The following is a 16,144-nucleotide window of genomic DNA, read 5'->3' as shown; positions in this document are numbered from 1 at the left end:
TGTCTCCAACCAAGGCATAAGTCTAACGAGTGCCTGTAGTGGTGGAAAGTAAATCTTGCGGATTATGAAGAAGCTGAGGATTGGCACACAACATCTGAAGAAGAGTACGAGGAAGATGTTGCTGAGGTTGAGGGCGACAATGTGTCATATGTTGTTCAATGACTTCTGTGCGCTCAGAAGACACCAGACTCATCACAACAGCATCAAATTTTCTTTTCTAGGTGTTTAATCAATAACAAGGTGTGCACCCTCATCATTGACAATGGAAGCTGAGAGAATATTATGTCAAAGGCCTTGGTGGATTACTTGAAACTGCCGACAGAGACAAAGCATGTGCCTTATACCATATGATGGATCAAGAAGGGTCCCTCCGTGAAGGCGGCCAAGTTGTGTCGCATGCCATTATCACTGGGAAAGACTTATAATGACTATGTTACTTGTGATGTTATGGAAATGGATGCGTACCATGTCTTGTTAGGGCGGCCGTAGCAGTGTGATGTTGATGCTAAGCATGGCGGCAAGAAGAATGAGTACTCTTTTGTATGGATGAATAAGAAGATCATCCTACCACCTATTCCACCCTCTCTAAAGAATCCTAAGGATCAAAAGTCCAAACGTATATCTCTGTGCAACAAGGGTGAGTTTCTGACCGAGTCAAAGGAGTTAAAGCAGAGGTTTGCCTTAGTTGTGAAGGAGGAAGTAAAGACACCCATTGAGGTCACAGTGAAGATGAAGTCACTGCTTAAGGAGTTCGAAGTGTTGATTCCTGAAGAGCTGCCAGAGGGTCTTCCTCCCATGAGGGATATTCAGCACCACATTGATTTTATTCCGGGTTTCGTACTTCCTAACCTTCCACATTATCGCATGAACCCGCAGAAAAATAAGGTTTTATAGGACACCATTGAGGACCTTATTAAGAAAGGACACATCCGAGAGAGTATGAGTCCATTCGCAGTTCTAGCACTGTTGACACCAAAAAAGGATGGCAGTTGGCGGATGTGTATGGATAGTAGGGCCATTAACAAGATTACAATTCGTTACAGGTTTCCAATCCCTCAGCTAGATGATATGTTAGATCAGTTGAGGGGCACAAGCATCTTTTTGAAGGTCGACTTGAGGAGTGGATATCATCAGATCTGAATCAGACCCGACGATGAGTGGAAGACTACATTCAAGAGTAGTGAGGGACTCTACGAATGGTTAGTGATGCCTTTTGGGTTGTCGAACGCTCCAAGCACCTTTATTCTTTGATGAACCAAATTTTGAAGCCCTTCTTGGGAAGGTTTGTGGTCTATTTTGATGACATTCTCATCTATAGTCAGGATGAGTAGGAACATATGCTATATCTCCGAGAGGTCTTTCAAGTGCTAAAGGAGAATGAGCTTTATATCAACCTTAAGAAGTGTATGTTCTTGACGACTCAACTTGTGTTCTTGGGATTCGTGGTGAGCTCGTAAGGAATTCAAGTCGATGAAGATAAAGTTAAGGCAATCAGAGACTGGCCGACTCCAAAAAGTACTACTAAAGTAAGAAGCTTTTATGGATTAGCATCTTTTTATCGGCGTTTCATTCGCAATTTTAGTTTTATAGTTGCTCCCATGACGAATTGCTTGAAAAAGAAGGGCATTTTCAAGTGGACTGATGAAACAAATGCATCTTTTGCCCTTATCAATGAGAAGATTACCACTGCACCTATATTGGCATTTTTGGATTTCGACAAACTCTTTGAGCTTGAGTGTGACACATGTGGTGTAGGTATTAGAGAAGTCCTCTCTTAGGAGAAGCGCCTCATTGCTTTCTTGAGTGAGAAGTTGAATGAAGCTCGGCAGAAGTGGAGTACTTATGAGCAGGAGTTGTATATTGTTTTTCGCTCTTTGAAGACTTGTGAGAGTTACCTCATTGCTAACGACTTCGTAATTTACTCTGATCATCAGTCTCTTCAACACTTCAAGAATCAGAAGCATATCAACAAAATGCATGGACGCTGGGCTTCATATTTTGAGCAGTTTAATTTTACTTTGCGACATAAATCAGGAGTCGACAATAAGGTACCCGATGCCTTGAGTCAGCGGGTATCATTGTTGAGCATATTGTAAGGTAAAGTTGTTTCTTTTGACAGTTTGAATGAGCTTTATGTTGATGATGAAGACTTTCAGGAGATTTAGGCCAAGTGTTTGACAAGACAATCCACAGAAGACTATGTTATCATGGACGGCTTTCTATTTAAGGGGAATCAACTTTGTATTCCAAGGACATTATTGAGAGAAAGTAATTCGAGACTTTCATGGTGGTGATCTTAGCGGACATTTTGGATGAGATAAGACTGTTTTGAGTCTTGAGGAGAGATACTATTGGCCAAGTTTGAGGAAGGATGTGGCAACACATGTGAGGAGCTGTCAAGTGTGCCAAGTTGCAAAGGGGAAAGTACAGAATACATGTATGTATATTCCTTTACCTGTGCCCAAGGATAAATGGGAGGATTTGAGTATGGATTTTGTGTTGGGACTTCCTCGATCACAAAGAGGCATGGATTCAGTCTTTGTGGTAGTGGATCGTTTTTCTAAGATGGCTTACTTCATTCCATGCCGCAAGACTTCGGATGCACTACATGTTGCACAACTATTCTTTCAAGAAGTGGTTCGGCTACATGGTGTTCCTAGTTCGATTATTTTGGATAGGGATACTAGGTTTTTGGTGACTTTTTGGGCTACTTTATGGAAATGATTTGACACTTCATTAAAGTATTCGAGTACAGCCCACCCTCAGACGGATGGACAAACGGAAGTAGTCAATCGAACTTTGGGGAACTTGATTCAATGCATATGTGGAGAAAAGCCAAAAATGTGGGATCAAGCTATACCACAAGCTAAATTCGTCTACAACATAACTATTCATAATTCCACATGTATGTCTCCTTTTTCTATTGTTTACATAAAGACACCTCGATATCTCCAAGACTTGTTGAAGCTGCCGACAAGTAGCAAGTTCAGTGAGGCAGCAAGTTCAATTGTGGAGAATGCTTTCAACGTTCAGGAGGAAGTGCGTACAAAGCTTTAGAAGGCTAATGCAAAGTTCAAGACGCAAGCGGACAAGAAGAGGTGACTCAAAGTATTCAATGAAAGAGACTTGGTGATGGTGTACCTACGGAAGGAACGGATGCCGGTTGGAATATACAGCAAGCTTAAGCCGAAACGATATAGACCGTTCAAGATTCTCAAGAAGATCAATGACAATACATATGTAGCGGATCTTCCAGAAGGAATGACTATGTCGAGGACATTCAACGTGGCGAATATTTCTGACTATTATCTTTCAATCGAGTTGTATGCAAGTGATGTGAACTCAGAGACGAGTTCTCCCGAAGAAGGAGGGACTGATATAGGAGATCAAGTAATTGGAAAAGTAATTGGACGAGACGACATCTCAACTCATACAATATCCGACGTCTCAACAATATCCGACATCTCAACTCGTCCGACATCTCAACTCAATACAAACCAAGTCATCTTAGCGGACGAGAAGACATCAGAGCAGATGAAATGACATTTCAGCGGACGAGATGAGATCTCAGCGGACGAGACGAGGTGAAGCAGGCAGAACGAGATGACACATGTCAGTCAACACGAAAGGCGGTACTAGTCGACACGCTTCGTATCGACTGGAACAACAGTTAGGAATACATGCCCAGTCGACACGAAAGGCGGTATTAGTCTACTCGCCTCGTGTCGACTCGGACATCAGATTAGGAAAGAATTCATTTTTGGTTATTTCCTCTTAGAAACAGAGTTTCCTTTTGATTAGAGTTAAGATAGCTTTAGTTGGCTATATATAATAGTTCCTTTTGTAAATCAATAATGAACTTTTCAATTATTCAATCAAGAGAATTTTTCTCCATTGTTATCTTTCTCAAGTTTGAGAAACTTCTGGCTTGTGGATTCAAGCTCGTGAATTACTTGTTATTGTCAGGGCTCGTTGGCATTGAAACGATATCCGATTAGCCTCCCCGTTTCTACATCTACGTCATGTGTAGAGCTGTAAAGAGAGCAAAGAGCTGTAGAGGAGATAGAGGAGAGTTGTTGATCGTACAACTGAAAGCTTTGCTGAACTAGAGAGCTCGGGGTCTTCACTTTGAGAGTTCAAGAAATTTGAGAGTTTGAGATTTGAATGTGACATAAATGAAGGGGCTGGAATTGTACTTATAGTTTAAAGCGAAAAAGGCATGCCAGTTGGATATTAAGAAACAAATGTAAGAATGAGTTCATCAAGAGTTTATGTTTGGATATATTTGTTCATAATTTTAACTTGGTGGATTCAGACACTAGTAGAAAAACGACCAATCTAGACGGAACAACTTAGACGAAAAAATTTCCATCTAAGTTGAATCAAACTAGACGGAAATTTTTCGTCTAGGTTGATCCGTCTAGTTTGGGTTAAACTAGACGGAAAATTCCGTCTAATTAAACAAACGAGACGAAAAAGTCAACCTAGACGGAATTCCGTCTAGGTTGCTTAGGCAACCTAGACGGAATTCCGTCTAGGGTGCTTGGGTTGCCAGACTAGGTTGTCATAATCAACCTAGACCGAATTCCGTCTAGGTTGTCATAATCAACCTAGACGGAATTCCATCTAGGTTGCCATACTAGACTAGACGGATTTCCGTCTAGTCTGCCAGACTAAACGGAATTCTTACTTCCGTCTAGGTTGTCTTTCGTCTAGATTGATCAACCTAGACGAAATTCCGTCTAGATTGATCAACCTAGAAGGAATTCCGTCTAGTTTGAGTCAATCTAGACGGAAGTAAAATAAACGGACCTAACTAGACGGAATTCCGTCTAGTTGAACTAACCTAGACGGGATTTGGATCAACCTAGACGGAAATTTCCGTCTAGGTTGCTCGTTTTTCTACTAGTGAGAACAACATTTGGCTAAAAATATAACATACATATGTAAGGAGAATATCATATGGATGTCTCAGGGAGAACTTCGGTCTGAAATCCTTGCACCTAGCCATTTGCAAATGCTGAGTTAAAACTCAACTCAAACTAAAAAGATTTGGTTTCTCTCAGAAAGAAAATAATATATTGTCATGAGTTTATGGTTGCTATGATATTTTAACTTTTTTCTTGCAAATATTGCCTTCAATTGTTATACTTTTATGATAAATAAAATCAATTATATTATTCTCTTCAAGAATTTACCTTCACATAGTTTTCCCTAGAAACCACCTTAAAATATGGTTATTTTATAGAAATTATCTTTCAATTTTAATTAATATATAAACCACCTTTAAAGATAAATTTGGTGCAATCAACCATCTCCTAGTCAAATATTCACTAAAAACACAATAATATTCTAAATCACTTACGTTCAAGGCATGTGATTTGTATACTAACACAATCTCATCAATAGTTTTGAAATAGTAGCTATTTTTTTAAAGGCATGTATTTAAATTAAACAACATTAAAAATAGTGTCAAAGAAAAAGACCTAGTAAAAAGTATTGATTAGAGAACCAATACGACTATAGGGTTATAATATGGAAACAACACCCAATAACTCAATACTTGACTCAATACTTAATTTACCAATTTAACACTCTCCATCAAGCTGGAGCATATATATCAACCATGCCTAGCTTGTTAAATAAAGTAGAAAACACTTTAGATGATAGTCACATTCGTAACAATGCCTGCCAACTGTTCTAAAGAATGAGTGAATGGAGTGTGAATCAAGTTTTTGATTTGTGCATCCCTAACAAAATGGAAATCAGCCTAAATATGTTTTTTTCTTTTCATGAAAAATAAGATTATTAGCAATGTAATAGCAGATTGATTATCACAACGCATAAGCATAGATTAGGCTGGACAAAACCAAGTTCTAACATTAGAGCCCTCAACTACATCATCTCACAAGCTATATGCGCCATCGCCCTATACTCAGCCTCTGCACTAGATCGAGAAACCACATCCTGTTTCTTCCATCTCCAAGTCACGAGATTCTTCCAATAAATGTGTAATACCCAGTAGTAGACTTCCTTTCTCTCTTATCTCTTGCATAGCTGAGTTAGAATAGGCGAAGATATGTACATTTCCACACTTCTTGGGCAATAGAAAGATCAAGATTAGAGAGTAGATGATTGCTAAAGGGTAGGACCTGCATTTGTAGACTGTGGCTTAGCCAAGCATGAGGGTAGGGCATGTCCTTTCTGTCTTCCAAGTATACCCTTATAATAGTTTTTGTGCAAGTCTATCTTCTACTTCAAAACTGAGCACTGGTTGAGGCAGAGGAATAGAAGTTGTAGGAGGTCCTGTATTTGACTGATGAGAAAAAATACAGATTCAAAGAAGGTGACATTCACCGATGTGATATATTTCCTGGATACTAGATTGTAATACCTCTATCCCTTCTGAGTTTCAAAATACCGAACAAAATACACACTTAATAGATTTAGGAGATAGCTTATCGAGACCCGGACTCAAATTCTTAACAAACACTCTAAGGACAATTGAAAACACACTCTTATTAGGATAAAGACAGGAGAAAGGGATTTTTTCCATCAAGGATAGACGATAGCATCCTGTTAATCAAATAACATGCATACAATATAGCAAAACATAAATATTTTGGAGCATGCATATGAATAATCCATGATCTAGCAACATGAATATGTGTTTGTGCTTTCGTTCAGTAACACCATTTTTTTGAGAAGCATGAGAATATGAAGTCTAGTGAAGGATGTTGTTAGTGGCACAAACTCTAAACACATTACTTTTCGTATACTCTAATGCATTATCAGTAGAAAGCACATGAACATCAGTAGAAAATTAATTTTTTTATTAAAAACTTGAATTACATTAGCAACTTTTGACCTCTCTTTCATCAAGTAAAGCCACGTCATATGAGAGAAGTCATCCACAAAAATAATAAAATACCTAGATCCTTTCACTGAAGGAATGTGACATGGACCCCAGACATCAGAGTGGACTAACTTAAAAGGAGTACTAATGAGTTTATTGATTCGACTCTGATAGGAAGCACGATGATGCTTTCCTAGCTCACATGACTCGCATCCTAAAGAAAAAGATGACTCAATAGGAACTAATCATCTGAAGCTTCTGAAGAGAGGAGTGTCCCAGATGTAGGTGACGTTGTAGAGGGGTAACTGACAGAAAGATCAAAAGGGGAAACACTCTCATCGAGATAATAAATGCCTCCTTTGTTACAACTCGAACCAATCTTCATCCCAGTATGCAGGTCCTGAAAGATGCAATGTAAAGGAAAGAAAATGCTATTTTACAATTATTATTTTTTTTATAAATTAGCTAATAGATAAAAGACTAATAGAAAATTTAGGAACATATAACATACTAATCAGAGTCAATGGTGGAGTAGCCTAAACAACCCCATCACCAAGTACGTGTGTAAAAGAATCATCAGCAATATGGGCAGAAGGAAATATTTCTCAAAAATATAAGGAATGAAAATTTTCTTTTATACCTGTCATGTGGGATGAAACTCCTGAATCTAATATTCAGGGTCTATCTGAAGATGCAATATAAGTATTTATACCTGAAGTGGATGTATGAGTCGCTGAATGATTACTCTGAGTAGACTGGAACTAGAGCTGCTTGAATCGCTCATAGTGTACATGTGATATCTAAACAATAGAGATTTCTAAAGAAGCTGTTGAAGAAGGAGAAACTATACTAGCAAGAGTGATTGAATTACCAGTAGTCAATTGTGCCCGCTCAGGCTTGCCAAACTTCTGTCAGCACTTTTCCGCTATGTGGTTATTCCTCCCACAATGAGTACATCTATGTGGTTCGTTATCAAATCCACTTTGCCTACCACTACAAGAATCACGGCCTCTCCCTGAAATCACAGCCACGGCATGACCATGTCCTTTGAATGTCTAGCGACCATAGCAAACTGATTAATAGATGGTGTAGAGGGTGCACCAGCTCCAATTGATACACACATGACCTCAGAGAAGGTAGATGTCAACTAGGGAACAATATCTCTTACCAACTTCTACATTGCTAGATCCTAACGATATCCCTTCAGCATCGCTGGATCAGTAATAGCAGCCTAATCCATCTCAACTCCTCCATCAACCCCTTTAAGTCTCCATAGAATTCTAAAATAGATTTATCTCCTTGATGTAGAGAAAACAATCGCTCATATATCTCATAAACTCTAGACACATTCTTTTGATTCCCATCATACATCACTTTGAGAAAGTCCTACATTTCCTTAGCAGTAGATAAGAAAATGACATTACTACTGACCCTTTCTTCCATACTGTTGAGGAGCCAAGTCATAACACAATAATATCCAAAAAACCAAATCTTGTACTTAAAATCTGTAGAAGTAGGTGGATTTTTCAGAAGATGCTCCAACTTATTCTGAGCACTAATAAAAGTTCTGAATGCTTGTGCCCATAGTAAATTATTAGATTCATTTAGTTTCATAGTGGTTCCTAAAATAGTTTTGGGAGTATATCTATAATAGTAACAAGAATAGAAGGGGTCGAAGAGCTCATGATATATGATATCTAGCTAGCCAAATATTGAGAAATCAACAACCACAACTCAAATATAACAAAATTAGCCACAAAATTCAGCTAGAAATAAGCCAAAATATTAAAAATTAGCTAGAAAAAGCATCAAATCAGCCAGAAATCAAAAAAATAAAGCTAATGGTTATCATTGCGTCGGATTAGATCTGAATTTTTTCAACCATATTAAGAAATCAGATCAAATCTGGAGTTAGCGGCAGTTGTAGCAGACATTAACGTCAAGGAGAGCAGCAACGACGGTAGATCAATATGGCGACATCAATGATAGAGGAAGATGAAGATGATGAGGAAAGGGATTGGAAACGACAACCGAAGATGATGATGGCAAAGAGATACTGTCCACCATGAACAGTAGTTGTAGATGAACAATATCATCGATGAACAATGCCACTTTTTTTTTAGGACAAGGTCGGTTTTTTTTATATAAAAACATGGCTCTGATACCATGTCAAAGAAAAAGACACATTAAAAATTATTGATTAGAGAACCAATAAAATTATAGGGTTATAATACGGATACAGATAATGGAACGACACTCAATAACCCAATACTTAGTTAACCAATTTAACAAATAAGTTCCATAATTTTAAAATATGGATATATATGGATACACTTTAAGTGAGATTTTAATACTTCAACCTTTATCTCAAGGCATGTCATTGGTATGAGTCGAGTTGGACATCAACAAGGTAACAAGCCTAAGAATGATCTCACCAAGATTTTTATTCAGAGATATTTGTTTGATATTTCTTACTTGATGGATTTAGATCAATAGTTGGCACAAATACCAGAGAACATATAGAGCAGTGTATGTCAGGGTTACGAGCAACTGGAGCAAAAAAAACTTTGATCCCAAATCATTGCACTTGGTCATTTGCAAATGCTAATGCTCAACTCAATTTAAAAGGATTTTGGTTTCTCTGCAGAATACCGGCAATTGAGGAAAATATCTCATCATGGATTACGGCACAGTCAATTTTACCTTCATTTTCTGCAGGAGCATCTTCCGGGATTTTTTTTTTGTGGGTTATAAATAAAAGCAACTATATTATTTTCTCCGAGACCAAACTTTTGAACTTGACCAGCCACCAACATTTGGTAGATAAACATACGTTCGATAAAAAAAATCGTTAAAAAAATAAGGGTAAATTACAATAAGCCCCCAAGAACTTTAACTGTTTGCAGAAAACACTCATAACTTTCAAAATTACACCAAACGCCCAAGAAATTTCAGCTTTCTACAGTAAACCCCCCATAACTTTTACACCAAAAACCTCAAAGTTGACATGATTATATCTGACATGAAACGTGCAACTCCCGTGACTTAAAAAGACCAAAATATTTCTTAAATTACTAAAAAAATTCCTTTATGGTATTTTTATATTTTCAACTATAAAATCATAAATATCTCGTTTTGTATCATTCGTTCTCTTCTTCCTAACACCTAGGTTGGGGCTCTGAACAATAATTTTTTTGTTGAATTAATTGTCCTTCAAAATGATACGGGTGTATCTTCTCTTCGGAACTCGATCCTCATGGGAGCTTGAGGATAGATGATTCTCATAGTAGCTTGAGAATAGAGGTGTAAAATAGCACAGTGGAACGCAGGTTGAAGCGTGGACCGAGACGGCGAATCAGAGAATCGAAGCATTCAGTTTTCAGCCCGTGAGTCGACTCATAACAGTCATGAGTCGACTCATCAGGTTCAGTGGACTTATGCCTGTCATAAGTCGACTCATGAAACTCAGTCGTTTTAGCAAAAGTCTCTGACCAGTCGACTCATTACTGTATGAGTCGACCCATGACTGTTATGAGTCGACTCACGAAGCCCAGCATGTGTTGACATAGTTTTTGACCAGTCGACTCATGACTGTCATGAGTCGACCCATATGACATGAGTCGACTCATACAAACACGTGAGTCGACTCATCGATGGTTTTCTGGTTCATTTGGGTTTCTGTCTGCACGAATTTCTTTAGGGATTGGGCTTGGTTATTTACGACTTTGCCATCCACGTTATTCCGCATATATAAGGGATTGTTTTATGGTTTAAAAACAATCAGATGTAATCAAAGTGAGATTCTAATCAAGAGATATTAGGGTTTAGAGAGAATTAAGAGCTTGTTCTCGATTCTAGTGAGATTATGAGAGAGAGATTATAATCTTTTCATACTCATAATCTAGAGAGGGTATTTTTCTTTGCCACATACTGAATTGTTCTTGTGTTTTCTGTCATCCTCTTCTCAACCCACCTTTGATAATTCTGCGATCAAAGGTGCTCGCACAGCGACTCGTATCAAGTTGGTATCAGAGCAATCAGATCCTGTGAAGGGGGTAACCTGTGTATGGTCCTTACTCGATCGTAATACAAGAAGCTAGGCGAGATCCTTATATCATTGGAAGGAGTCCGGGTTTTAAGGAAGAAGAAGATGGCTGAAGGAGACAATTCAGTGAGGATTGATGCATTAAAGAAGCAGATCGAGACGATAGGGTTGACTCTCATACAACTCGTCAGTCTTATCCATGGAGGTGACAAACAAGGTGAATCTTCTTCAAAGTCCAAGAAAAAAAATTGTGGAGTCCGATGGGGAGAGAGTGGATTCAGATCCCGACGAGGAGGAGGAGACCGTTAAGACTGCGTTGTATCAAGGGGGTAAGAATTCTTACCAGAACCTGAAGATTGACTTCAAGGTGGAGATTCCTATTTATGATGGGAGTGTTGACGTCGAGAGGCTTGATGATTAGTGTAGGTATCAAAAAATACCGAAAGATATCCAAATACAGCCCAAGAGGAGATCATCAAAAAATCAAAAGAATACAGTTATGAACTGTCTCGCCAGCGAGACAGTCTTTACTGTCTCGCCAGCGAGACAGTGTTTACTGTCTCGCAAGCGAGACAGTGTTGAAATGGTCAACAACCACCTTTATAACTGCCGTACACGTGTCCATTAACTGCCAAGGACGTGGAAAACATCGTGGGCGAGAATCACGTGGATAACTGTCGAAATAACGGAGTTTGAAACGTGGGAAGGCGGTTACTGCAGAAACCACTGTGCAGTTGGGTTTTCCGAGATAGTGTTTACTGTCTCGGAAACACACTATCTCGCCCGCCGAGACAGCAAATACTGTCTCGACAGCCGAGACAGCAAATGCTGTCTCGCGAGCATAACTGTTCATAGGGGCTATAAATACACCCTTGAGATTATTTTTTGAGGGGGCTGATCATTCTTGAGCACTTTGGAGCAGAGAGAGCAGAATTCCTGAGCTTCTGGCAATCCCTTGAGATTCGAGCTTTGACTTGATCTTAAGAAGAACGACTATCTTACTTTGATAAGATATCGTTTCAAATTCTCACTTCGATAAACGAAGGAAGAATCATTAAACCCCTCATCGATTCAATCAGAATCTGTGATTTGGTGGTCCACGAGTCAAAGCGATCCCGGCACAGGCAAAGATCCCACGCAAGCAGGGATCCAAACAACGATCCTGCGTTTGTTTCTAAGAAGTTGTAATTTTCATTTTGTTGTGTAAAAGAGGTCTTATAAAAAGACTATTTCTTTGAATTTATTGTAATCAATCGAAGATATAATGAATTCCACAGCAAGAGCAACTTTTGACGCAAACAATTAGGTCGAGCATATGGAGATGTATTTCACCCTTTATGGATATTCATCCAAGGAGAAGATTGTGTTTGTGACTTTGAAGCTTTCGGGGCACGCGTTGACGTGGTGGAAATCCTATTACAAGCAGGAGAAGAAGGTGGTATCGTGGAATAAGTTCAAAGAGCTATTAAGGAAGCAGTTCTATCCAGTAGGGTTCCTTGAGGAGCGTTGGTACAAGTGGTACGGCTTACGCCAAAGGGTCAATCAAACCGTTCAAGAATACACCACGAAGTTCCAGTAGCAGGCGATGGTCCTCAACATTACGACAGAGGAATATTCTGTGTTTATAAAGTATATGACGGGATTGAACGATTACATCTGAAAGGAAATGAAGTTATTCACGGTGGAATCTATTTGCAGAGGCGAGCTTGAAGGCTATTACCATCAAAGGCAAGTAAAAGAAGAGCAACGAAGAAAATGGAGATGCAAAGCATGTTGGAGGCGAGTCTAGTGGTCCTTAATCTAAGGAGGAGAGGAAAAAGGGTGATCCAGGGAAAGCAGGGCTGATTTGTGGTCATTGCGAGAAGACAGGACACGTAGTTGATCGATGCTGGGAGAAGTATCCTCATCTGAAGCCAAGAGGGTTGAATAGGAAAGAGGAGAAAAAGGCATACGTGATAGCACAGGGTCCGAAGGAAGTTCCTGGGATGACAGAGCCCAACAACAGTCTCAAACTTATGGCGGGAAAACAGGCCACGAAAGAGGACAAAGACCCGAGAGAGCAACTCTTTGTGCTTAAGTTGCAAGTGAAGACCAGTTTGGTTGATGTCATAGTTGATCCAGACAGCGAGAAGAATTTGATATCCGATGCCTTGGTTCAGAAGCTGGGTCTGAAGACGGTCAAACATCCGAAGCCCTATCCATTAAGGTGGATTCAGAAGGAGGAGAGACTGAGTGTAGTTGATCAATGCACTATCAGATTTGTGCTCCATGAGTCATATATTAACGAGGTCGCGTGCGATGTAGTTCTATTGGATGTTTGTCAGATTATACTGGGCAATCCGTACTTATGAGATAGATATGTGATCTACGAGAGGCGGGTTCAGAAGTATACATTCACCAAAGGCGGTAAAAAGTTCATATTTCATTCGACGTCTCTTCCTAGGGAGACAAGCTTGGGGACGGCGGCGCGAGCGAAGAAGAGGCTAGTGAATGCAAGCAAGAAGTTTGTCTCGCTGTGCATTAGACTTCCAGAAAAGCTATCGAAAGAGGATTGCATGTTGGAGCAGAAGACGACTATGAAAGGGCAAGGAGCGAAGGAGTCGTTTCCAGTTGTACGTCGATATCAGGTTCCTAGCAAAGCCAGGTGGTACAAAAAGGATGGAGGAGCTCGCGAGTTTCCTCAGCTGAAGTTCTAACTTGAACGGGACTTCAAGTTCCTAAAGGGAGGGACCCATGATACGGGTGTATCTTCTCTTCGGAACTCGATCCTCATGGGAGCTTGAGGATAGATGATTCTCATAATAACTTGAGAATAGAGGTGTAAAACAGCACAGTGGAACGCAGGTTAAAGCGTGGACCAAGACGGTGAATCAGAGAATCGAAGCATCAGTTTTCAGCCCGTGAGTCGACTCATAACAGTCACGAGTCGACTCATCAGGTTCAGTCAACTTATGCCTGACATAAGTCGACTCATGAAACTCAGCCGTTTTAGCAAAAGTCTCTGACCAGTTGACTCATCACTGTATGAGTCGACCCATGTGTCATGAGTCGACTCATGACTATCATGAGTCGACTCACGAAGCCCAGCAGGTGTTGACATAGTTTCTGACCAGTCAACTCATGACTGTCATGAGTCGACCCATATGACATAAGTCGACTCATACAAACACGTGAGTCGACTCATCGATGGTTTCCTGGTTCGTTTGGGTTTCTGTCTGCTCGAATTTCTTTGGGGATTGGGCTTGGTTATTTACGACTTTGTCATCCACGTTGTTCTACATATATAAGGGATTGTTTTAGGGTTTTAAAACAATCAGATGTAATCAAAGTGAGATTCTAATCAAGAGAGATTAGGGTTTAGAGAGAATTAAGAGCTTGTTCTAGATTCTAGTGAGATTGTGAGAGAGGGATTGTAATCTTTTCATACTCATAATCTAGAGAGGGTATTTTCCTTCGCCACATGCTGAATTGTTCTTGTGTTTTCTGTCATGCTCTTCTCAACCCACCTTTGATAATTTCGCGATTAAATATGCTCGCACAGCGACTCATATCACAAAATGACTTCTTATGTTTTATTTTTAACTTTTGAAGGTTATCAACAAAATACGAAAACTTATTAAGGATTTTCTGCAATTCTAAAAGTTATTGGAGGTCTACTGTGATTTTGAGAGTTATAGGAGGTTTACTACAAAACGCTAAAAGATCTTACGCCTCGTTTGGTACGCAGGATTGGAGTCAAGTGAGAATGGAAAGAAGGTAGGAATGGAATGAAATAGATGTGGGAATGTAATATGCATTCATATTCTCATGTTTGAGCGCGTTTAGATAATGAAATGAGAATGACAATCTTATTCTCATTCACATGTTTAGTGTCATTTATTCACAAGTGAGAATAAAATTGAGTTTTCTAATAATGCCCTTACAAAAACACAAAATTTTAAAAGCATAAAAATATTTTAAAAATGACTAAATAATTCATTTTTAAAAAATAGGTTTTATAGAAATGATATTTTTTCTTATAGAAATATTTTTCCAGTTGATAGTTATATTTTGGTACACCGCCTCAACAACAATTTTGAACTTTTGGTTTACTAATTAAAAAATAATTTTCATAGAAACTATTTTTGATTATAAATAATTATAATTCCACATTTCTAACTTCTAATCTATATGTCTACTACGTGTACGAGCAGCTAATGCTACTAGCATCACTATGCACAAACGTATACAATAGACTGAATGGAAGAAAACACTAAAATTTGAAGGATTAGAAAAACATGTTAACTTTTAGTTTGTATATAAAATTTCAAATGCACCTTTAACTTTCAAACAATTGATTAGGAGTAGAAAATATGTTAACCTAGAAAGTTTGAAGGAATAGAAATATGTTAATCTCTAATCAAAATATAAAGTTCTAATCTCATCAATTAAGTACATTATTTCTTGTTGTGAGTGCTTTGAAAAAATTACTGAAAAGATAAGGCACATATGCTTCAATGGAACTTCAAATCATACATTCAACGATCAAATATTTACTAACCTAATTGCTAATAGATTACGCAACAGAGTCGCAAAAAGATTAAAAATTATTGTAAAGATTAGGTAAAGATTAGCCACACATGCATATTTTAAAAAGAAATAATGATTACCTAACTAAGTCGTATTGAGGCGAAGATGAGATTTTTTTTTCTACTACAGACGCGATGGAGCTAGAGTAAAGTCGAACAAAGAATATTATTTTAATATTTAAAATCTATTTATATATTTGTATGAGCAGCTAATGATATTATTTCTATAGAAATAATTTTTCATATGGGAATTTATATATATTTGTATTTTTTAAGGAGGGTATAATATAAAATTATTTGTTTTTTTATTCTCACTTAAATGGGAATATCAATTCTTTGTCAAATGGTTAGGAATAAAAATTCTCACATAAAGTGGGAATTGATAAGAAGTGAGAATAATAATTCTAAAGTCTAAAAATATATCGTGTTTGGTACGCATGAATAAAGAGTTGGAATTGCATTCCATTCTCACTCGTTCCCACGTACCAAACGAGGTGTTAGGGTTAAGTGTGGTTTTGAATGTTCTAGTGGATTTACTGTAAAACAATGAAAGTTCTTGGGGATTTAGTGCAATTTACACTAATAACAACTCTTATAACCAAATGCATTTGATTTCTCTATAAGCATGTGTGATGTAGCAGAAACGTAATCAAAGAAATAACTACTCGTTCTTGT

Source organism: Asparagus officinalis, chromosome 8 (assembly GCF_001876935.1).
Source record: "Asparagus officinalis chromosome 8, Aspof.V1, whole genome shotgun sequence".
In the NCBI taxonomy this organism is placed as follows: Eukaryota; Viridiplantae; Streptophyta; class Magnoliopsida; order Asparagales; family Asparagaceae; genus Asparagus; species Asparagus officinalis.
This window is presented reverse-complemented; position numbering follows the sequence as displayed.